The sequence below is a fragment of the Nanorana parkeri genome, unplaced genomic scaffold (assembly GCF_000935625.1).
Source record: "Nanorana parkeri isolate BGI_ZX_2015 unplaced genomic scaffold, ASM93562v1 scaffold873, whole genome shotgun sequence".
In the NCBI taxonomy this organism is placed as follows: Eukaryota; Metazoa; Chordata; class Amphibia; order Anura; family Dicroglossidae; genus Nanorana; species Nanorana parkeri.
In genome coordinates, this window is record NW_017307141.1 from 48,298 (window position 1) to 57,501 (window position 9,204).

Sequence of the window (9,204 nt, forward strand, 5' to 3'; positions counted from 1 at the left end):
GGGGCAGGGGTGGTGTTACAAGCAAAGTTTATAGCGACAGAGTTGGGTAATGTCCGTTATACTTCCTTTTTTTTTTTTGCAAAATTTTTTAATGTTTTCGGGGCCTACCCGCTTCTTCTAGGGTCCGATACACAAAAATTAGCAAAACGTTAAGAAAACTGTAGGAGACTGATCTCTGAAAAATAACCCTTTGTGTCTCAGTACTTCTTGGAGCTTAGAAGGAAGGGGTTGTAAACCCTCAAAAGCTTGTCTTGAAAAATTGGCTGTGAGTGCAAGTAAGAAAAAAAAAAAAAAAAAAAAGGTCTCACTGAGAGGACTGGACCGTGTTGTTGCAATAGTGCACTAATATGGCTACAGTCACCTCAAGCGAAGTTTATTGATCGCTGAGCTTCAGAAAACTGTGCTGGAATGTGGAGAGTTTGGAGGCGTCTGGTCACGTGACGGCCGGGCGGCTCGCCTGCTGCAGGAGTCTGTACAGGGGAAGCCGTGTAGGAGCAGAAAGAGAGAGGAAGCAGTACAGTGAGCTGCTTGCCTAGTGCCCTTCTGTGCCAGGGCATCGCCTGCTACTGACCACACTCTGCCCCCCTTATCTTCTTATCACACACAAAAAAATGTGCTGGGGTTAACTTGTGTGCCGTCCTGTATTTACAGTCACATGCCTTCTGATACATTATCATATTTTTATTTCTGGTTATTATTTTAGATTTTCAGCTATGTATAAAACAAATATGCTTGACTGTTTGGTACTGCAATAGTGCTGCTAAATTCGGCCGCTTGCGATTTATTGATCGATAGGGAACGTTGTAGTCTGACACTTAATAGTGATGAATTGCTACCGATCGCACGATCGGTTGCTGCTATGTGCAACCGTGTGTGTGGCAATTGCTAACAATCGGCGGCGATCTTGGCTGCACGATGGTACTACCAAAAATCTGCCATTTGAGCCACAGCCTGTAGCTTAAGGCTGTCTGATGAAATGGTCAGGGCAGCGTGCTGGACCTGGTGTATGTGTGTGAGAGAAAGGAGAGACTACCCGGGGAGGAGGAGGACAAAGGGTGGCTTGTTGTGGTTGCACTGAAAGCTGTGCTAGGCCCTCTGGAATGCTAGAGTCTGCTCTGGAGTGTAGAATTGCAGCACGTTACCACCAGTTAACCCTTTCACTGTACTTCTTACTGGGGAGAGTCACTTCAAAGTGGCTGTGCTTCTACCTCATTAACCAAGGACTAAGAGTGGAATTAAAGATACAAGAGAGAGCCTGCTACTGCAACTTCTTTTTTTTTTTTCCTTTCTATCTTCATCCTGTACTCCATTAAACTTTTGTCTGACTGTTACAGTTATGTGGCAGATTAAGCATTGCCTTTTTGTCACATGTATTTTTCTTTTAGAATCCAGTTTAAACACAACCAGCAGATCATATACAAATACACTGTACATACAATGATTTTTTTTTTTTTTCTTCTTCAAATGTATTTTTTTTTTGTGTGAATGGGCTCAATGGTTTCATTTAAGTTTTAGCAGTGTACCCCACATAAGTCACTATATTTGTTATGTGTTTTAATACAACACGTTGCATTTGTGCTTAATATACTGCATAATAGTTTTGTACAGTGACAGTCTCGAGATATATATTATGTATGTTTTACTAAATAATTTAAGCTCGCTGTGTGTTTAGATCCTGCGTCTGTTTGCAACTGAAGGCTTCCTTGCTGTCGGTTTTTGTAATAAACCTTTTATCAAGAATCAGTCTGACTTTTATAAACACTACTTCCGTCATTTACAAAAATATTTGCCTATTGAATGTGCCAGTAAATAGTATGGGGTTGGTATAAAGGGTTTTTTTCTGTTTAGCACTGCATACTCATGCTGTAAATTGTGTCTTGTGTGCGGTTAGCTCCCGTTATGAGTATCTACATGGACAGTAGTTGTGTGCATGCACGTAAGTCTTCTGTCAACATAGATATTTCAAGGATCTGCGGCCTTATTGTATAGGTTAGCAATAGTAAAATATAATCCAATAAAGCAACAACATGGTAGATGATTTCAGTGTTCGACTTCTGGCTCTAAATCTTTCTGTTGAAATGAATATGCCAGGCTGTTTTTTGTTTTATGGCAATCTGTATCAGTCACTTTTTTTAAGTGTGGGGTTTTTTTTTTTTTTTTAACCTTTTGTGTCACAAAAGTTAAAGATTTGTATGTATCACTAATTTTGAGTGATCATTAAAAGGGCATACCCTCACTTATGTAACTGATGACAGACAAAAACTAGTGAGCGGACCTAGCCTTCACGGTTTATATAGTAATGTTCAGAATTCAAGGTCCTATAATCAATATGCATGTTCCCCTTTTTGCATTTGTTGTTTCAGCTGTCTTCTAGTCTATTAGTTATGTAATCAAATAGTTACAAATTCAGTGGATCTATTTATTGTACACGCGTATCTTGATATGGCCTTCGGTATATTAATATTCATCAATGTGTTGTGTTTTTTTTTTTCTGTCACTTGCTATGCCCACGTACTCCACTAATCAGAATGGTAAATGGAGAATTGTCACCATCAATTCTGGTGTCACCTAAGACAATCTCAAAAAAGTAAGGTAAATCATTAAGCTTAAGGTTTACAGCTCGGTATAACTCTATACCTGGAGTGAAGGCCTACTGTGTTTTCAAAGGAAAACATTTTTTTTTTATGACATGCATTACATTTTTACTTTTTAATATAGAAATTATTAAATTGTAATATACCACCAGGCTATGGCTTGTCAAAGCTGCTTATCACAGGATCTTCATTATCCCAGTTGTACCAGAAATAGAGGTGGAGATTTATTACAATTGACCTACATATTTCTTTGAGTCAGAGCACCCGTAGCTTTTAGTTTCTTGTAATTACCCTCCACATCATGCCTACAAACGCAGGAGAAACTTGTTTTCCCTTATGGGATCACTTTACAATATATAGTAGAAATCCTAAAATGTTACAATAGTGGGTCTTAGTGCATTCAGAACACTGAACTGCATTTGTGGCTGTATAGTTTCTACTCCTTGATGAAAAAGATTAAGGTTTTTTTAATTTTTTTTTAGCCATGAGTCTATGTGAAGGAAAAAATACAACACATACTTGAAAGGTCATAAGGTATTTCAAGTATGATCACTTCTGTATCAAGTACAACTTCTGTATTGGTCCAGTCCATATAAAAAGCTATATCGTACATTAAAAGTCATGGTTACTGATCTGTTCAGCATTCAGAGGAATTGGGATGTAAATGCACCCAGAATTCTTTCTGTCTGTAAGCTTTGGCACATGTGGTTGGAACATGTTGCTTTGTGAATGAAAGATTGGAAGTTCTTCACTGAACTCATTCCTATTGACATTTTTGTCACATTGTTATTCATTTACACTGACCTTACTGCAAAGTTCACTTTCATTATAGACAGCCTATTCATCAGCCTCTACTCGTAAGCATTTTGTTTGCCTTTTTATAAAGCAATTATCATTACTACATTAAAGTGCTTATTTTGTGCAAAGGTTAATTTCACTAAATGTATCCATGTATTCATTTATTTTGGATTTATGTGAGTCTTAACAGCTAATGCATATTGTGTTGTTTCAGTCTGCATAACTTTGTAGCACATTTTAAATGTAGTGATGCTTTTAACGCCAGCAGAATCGTCAGCATATTTGTTTTTTTTTTAAACTAGTTTTTTTGCCTTTTTTTTTTTTTTTTTTTTTTTTTTTTTTTTTTTTCCCCTTTTTTTTTTTTTTTTTTTTTTTTTTTTTTTTTTTTCTTTCTCTTCCCTCTTTTATTGTTAAGCTTTGTATTTTGGAGATCTGTGATTGCCCAGCTGCCCATGAGATCAAATTTGGATTGGTGCCGTTATTTTTGTCAGTTGAGAACATATTTATTAATGATCTTGTGTATAAAAAATAATATAATAACGATTCTGCCATACATCTTATAAATAGTACATAGGAGAATTAAAACAAAAGCTGTTCATGTGTAGCCGATCAAAGTTGTGCTGTGTTCCTGTTCACTTGGGTAGATCTTTGGTTAAAAAAAGTTAGAAGCCTTCTTTCTTAACATAGCCACACTTGCCATAATGATCTACGCCTCCATTTTAAATGGAGATAAATTGTTTTGGTCCCTTTTTTATCTCCTCCTCCTTAAGAGTATTTTTTCCCCTTCAACTTTGGCTAGTTGTGATTTTAGAATGGCTTTGTAGATGTCTGTGTCCCATTAATTGTTTCCACACATTGTTGATGTCTGACGTGGTTACAGTATGGGGCTGGAACTTTTTTTTTTTTTCTCCATTTCTGGTTTGCTGTAGCATTATCTCAAGCTCAAGTAAAATTAGTTTGAAAACTTACATATTTTAAAATCAAAATGTATAATGGAAAAGAAAGTGGTATGGGTTTTTTTTAAATTATTTTTTTACTGTCAATGTATTCAGATTTATTTTCCAATGGCTCCTGTAGCTGTCAAAAGTCAACACTGTCCACTGGGAAAATGTAACTTTCTAATCCTATCAGTAATATAGCCATATGTTTCTTTTGCCTAGGGAGTTCAGGTATCTGTGGAAAGGAGCAGGTTTTCTGCCTTATTTGTTCTAGAAGTTATTGATTCAAATGTATTTTATGTTAACATTGCAGGGTAAGAGAAAGTCAACAATCCCTGTTACCTTTCCTGCGATCAGACCTCGTATAAAAGCGTATGAATAAACAGTCTCATAAATAAGGACCAAATCCACATGCCACCTATACAATAGGCATTAATGACATTCATAAATAAAGTTAACTTTAAAGTAGTATTTTAAGAGTTTAGATCCACATATGAAAACATGCCGCATATGAATATGTTTTTGCTTTGGCTTGCTAACCTATTGATTCTCTGCTAATGTGTTCTATGTTCTTTTGTAGTTTACTGCCCTGTTTTCAATAAATGCAGAAATCCAGTAAATATGGATTTTACATCTACTGAAAAAAACCCTGTATAAATAGGGGAATTAAGTTTCTACTGCAGAAACTCATTTTATTTGCAAAATGAATGGATTTAGTCCATTGTGCCATTAAATCATAGAATGTAACTAAAATTTTGGTTAGAAAAACTTGCTCATCGAGTTTAAAAATGACCATGTGCTACTAAAATCATATCATTCTCTAGGTGACTAAACAGAGGGGTTTATTAAGTGGTCAAAAATTATAGGAATGTTTTTTGCTTTGAGGTTCTGTCCCTCCCCTATCTCTGCCAAATTTTCAATCACATGTTCATCTTTTAGTTTTAAAGCTGGCTTGTTTAAAATCTATTCGGTTTTTCATGTACACTACATGCATAACTGCTGTTTGTTTATTTTTCTTTCTATCGAACCATAGGCAGGTGTGGTTCGATAAAATGCTCGTCGCCAGCTAACTGAGACAATAGAAAACAAGGCTTTCTACCTTGTCCATGCGTTGCGACTGCACTGACCAACGCAGCCCAAAGCATGTGGTGTGACCAAGCCCTTGCAGATTGTTACCTATTTTTATTAAGTAGATACTTAGATAGTCCACATATGTGCAGCTGCTTGAGGTTTTTTTTTTTTTTTCCCCCAACTGTGGGAGCTGCTTCTTCATTCCGAGGATTGGATATTATACACACATTATGTTGCATGTAATATGACCTCAGATTTTGTCATGGATCTTAGAAAAGTAAGTGAATCCCAAGAGCAAGTTGATGAACAATCGGAATTGCTGACCACAAAACTGCAGTCAATTGCTGTAGTATAGTACAGAGAAAACATTTAGATGTATTGGGCAGTTGTGTCAAACCCATGATGTCTTCAGAGAAAAGTCAAACACCTTGTTTACCTTACTTTTATAGGTTAGAGGTCAATTATATATGTCAACTTAGCAATACTGAAGTTACATGTTAAAGTGGAATGAACCCTGCAGCTGGCACCCAGATATAACAAATCCTTTGAATTGTATATTTGAGAGACCAAAAGGAACCAAATAAGAGACGTTTGTTAGGGGTTACATGCCCTTTGTGGCCACTGTTCATTGATGTGCCACATCTCTAAACCTTCACAGGTAAGTATTACACTCAACCTTTAAAATCTTGGCAACCGAAATGAAAACCAATTCCTGAAAACGTAAGCATCACTTTGTTCAGTATCCTCTTTGATCCCGTTTCCTTAATCTCCTGGGTTCATTTCTGAAAACATTAGTTTACAGGGCTGTCTTTAGACAAACACACATCCCAGCACCACAATCCTAGTCAGTTGCTTTGCTGTGCCATTGGCCATGTCGATATCTTTCGTTTAAATCAAATGTTTGATTGGACCTACTCTTGCTAAAGCTCTTCGTTAGAAAGGTATCCAAACAAAAATAAAGGGGCATTCTTTTGTGTAACATGTTCTGCATTGGTTGAAGAACTCCAGGAAAAAAAACATTCTTAACCTTTCCAGTACGGGGGTAGCCCCACTGCAAGGGTTAAGTGCTTGTTTGTGCCTACTCTAAAAAAAGAAAAAACTGTTATACTCTCCGAAAGCTCTGATCTGGCGGGCTGGGACACTGCTTCCTCTTCTGCTGCAGCTTTGGTATGTCCCTTCTCATGCCCTTTCTTTACACTGTAAAGGACATAATGAATTAAGGATCCTTAACCTGCAGCAGCGGATGGGGAGAGACACTCCAGGGATCGGTTTAAGAGCCGGCTGGCCCTGAGAATCAGGTGTGGAGACAGATATAGAGATATGTATATAGATGCATATAAACAAGCACTTAACCCTTCCTGTGCAGGGGTAGCCTGGAGTTCTGCTTTAAACTAATTGAAAGCTGTTCTCACACTGGATGCTTACTATGAACAGTAGTAAGTTTATAACAACTGATTTTTCTTGCAGAACTCTCCAGATTGGAGCAGCTCCTCAATTGACAAAGTGCCTTTTTTGGTATCTTGATAAACCTGTAACCATAAAATTATAAAGAGAAGGGGACGGGGCCTAAGCACATGTTCTCTCACAATGAGTATGCAAAAGACAACCCCTGGAATTATGTCTTACCATGATTGTGGCTTGTGAATAGTCATTACCAACATAAACAGCATATATTAAGTCAGTCTGGCTGCTTCTTCAGAGATAATGTCCTTTTTAGAAGTTTCTGTCTTTAAAAGATGAAATGAAAGCGAGTAAAATGAGTTGTGTACCCCCTAGCTGTTATCTGTATTTTGTGAAGTGCAGAAGTTTCTAAATATCAAATATTTTTCACCTTTTTATTATACAACAAGTTGTTCATTTCTTTGAAGGTTAGATAGGAGGTCACAGAATTATTATTTTATGTATTTTTTGGCCAAATGTGTATGTAGAGTTGCTTGTTTACAGCATATGTACATAGAGCATAGTATAGAGCTATTATTGGTGCTGAAACAAAACATGGGTTCTGTGCAGCTTGGGGTACAATGAGACTGTGCAAACAGGCCTTTTTTTTGGCCTTGCTTCTGAAACCACAGTTATGGATTTGGGCAAGGTGCATTTTTAATAGAAATGTCTAAATAAATTAACCTGCTTTGCACTGTACATTGCATGGCAGGTCAATATGCCCCATTCACATGTAGCGACATACCGTTTGCAGCGCCCGGGATAGCGCGATGTTCCAGCGACGGTAGCGCGACCTTCTCCGTCGGGCTCCATTAGAAAAAAGCAAAATCCGCCGAAAAAAGGGTACTGTAGAAGCGACTTACGACCGCAACGAGCGACATGGAGCTAAGACAGCTCCATTGAATATCATTAGCCGGCGACTTCTCGCGATATCGCGCGGCAAAAATGCGCGATATCGCGGTGGAAATCGCGCGATAAATCGCTACGTGTGAATGGGACCTTATAATGAACATGCATTGAACATACATTGCCACCTGTTACTGTGCATTGCTACATATTTACATAGTTTGATTTCAATAGGAAGCTCTTGACAATTCCATAAGTATATTATTGTAATGCAGCGAGTCTAGAGAGCCAGACCTCTGATCCCACAACCAATGAAGCAGCCTGGGCTTTCAGTCGCCTGACACTCCCTCTGTTCAGTGCTTCAGTCAACATCTCAAGAAGCATGATTTTTGTTGATTTGGAGAAGTGTGTGGAGAAGGAAGTGTCTTGTTGTTGTATTGTATTGTTGGAAACCTGCAACGCTCTCTTGTGTGAAAGCAGTGGTTCAGCTCTCCAGCACGGTGCTAGCACAGAGTATTTAAAAAAAAAAAAAAAAGTTTGTATATGCAAATGTTTGCTATGAGGAAAGGTTACATAAATACCTTTTTATTGCATTTACCACTGTGTACATGGTGGTGGTGGTAATCCTAGTGTTTTCAGGTTACATCAGTCTTTCATGGCAATCGTTTTTAGTATGTGGGCATTTAATACTACTGCCTAGGCTGTACCACTACACTGATCCCTTGATGAAAATCTTTAACCCATTCCATAGCTATAATACCTTATTAATGGTATGCAAAAGACTATGCATTGCAGTACAGTTGCAATGTTGTTGCAGCACATTTACCGTTTTCTATCTACATCCATGTGATTCTGTCCTGTTTTAATGAGAAATGCATGATCTGGAAATATTAGTGCAGCCCACATGCACCTCCAAAATGGGTACGTGCCTATGTTTTTGGTTTTGCACAGAGCATGCCTATTCTATTGAAATGAACAGGGTACCTGATGTGGCTAGTGCTTGACAATTGCACTAAAGCGTATAGTGTATACATAGATGTAGTCCGCAATTTGATCAAGGATGAAATCGTTACGGTTAACAACAATAACATAAAATTATAGATTTATTTAAGTTTTTATGAACCTTGAATTCTAAACTCTAAAAATAATATAACTGGTAAGTTGCTATACTGCATAATGCATTATTTTCAAAAAAGCAAAGAAAACAGATGTACGATCAGGGACTCATGGTTATTACTCCAATATTCTATGCAAAAATAAAAAAGATTTGTATGATTTTATCTAACTTTCGACAGTCCATGAACACTTTGAGATTCATATAATAAAGGAGTAGAGGCTGTTTTCATTTAGCGTAGTGAGTGATCACTTTGCAAAGTGAATGTTAGTGAATAGGCTAAAGCTATCTCCACTTTGAATACCCGATCATTTGTTAGAAAACGTTTTTGTTTGTTTTAAGTTGTTCTCTTTTTTTTTTTTTTTTTTTTTTTTTTTACTTTTTTTTGTGCCTTTTTTTTTTT

The 9,204-nt window shown here is 37.2% G+C and overlaps 1 protein-coding gene across 1 annotated transcript in view; it reads left to right on the forward strand.

Moving 5' to 3' along the window:
- Positions 1-9,204, forward strand: part of ZNF521 (zinc finger protein 521) — a 286,555-nt gene that overhangs the window by 697 nt on the left and 276,654 nt on the right. The gene's annotated exons all lie outside the window — the stretch shown is intronic.